Source organism: Mizuhopecten yessoensis, unplaced genomic scaffold (genome assembly GCF_002113885.1).
Source record: "Mizuhopecten yessoensis strain PY_sf001 unplaced genomic scaffold, ASM211388v2 scaffold6149, whole genome shotgun sequence".
In the NCBI taxonomy this organism is placed as follows: Eukaryota; Metazoa; Mollusca; class Bivalvia; order Pectinida; family Pectinidae; genus Mizuhopecten; species Mizuhopecten yessoensis.
This window is the reverse complement of record NW_018406405.1, coordinates 22660-22952: the sequence shown is the minus strand read 5'-3', so window position 1 is coordinate 22952 and position 293 is coordinate 22660. Positions and strand designations below refer to the sequence as shown.

At 36.9% G+C, this 293-nt stretch overlaps 1 non-coding gene across 1 annotated transcript; it reads right to left on the bottom strand.

Annotated features, from left to right (window-relative positions):
• Positions 1 to 2: 2 nt before the first annotated feature.
• Positions 3 to 93, bottom strand: Trnam-cau. Its single transcript is given in 2 exon segments — positions 3 to 38; positions 57 to 93. It is a non-coding gene; the product is annotated as a tRNA-Met (tRNA).
• Positions 94 to 293: the final 200 nt, after the last annotated feature.

Below are 293 nucleotides of genomic sequence, written 5' to 3'. Positions count from 1 at the left end.
AATGCCCCGGGTGAGGATCGAACTCACGACCTTCAGATCGCTCTGCGTTATGTGATTATGAGACTGACGCGCTACCTACTGCGCTACCAACGCACATGTTCTTTGCATGTATTTGGTGCAAATTTAGGTTTGTTACCAAAACCAAATGTAATTAAAAATAATGTTGATACTGATTTTGTTTTTCATAACCTTTCATAATTATCTGAAAAAAATGTGATAATAAGAAACGAAATATTCAATATGTCCCATAATGCATTGCCTAACTTGTACTGCCTGCTATAAACATCACGTGT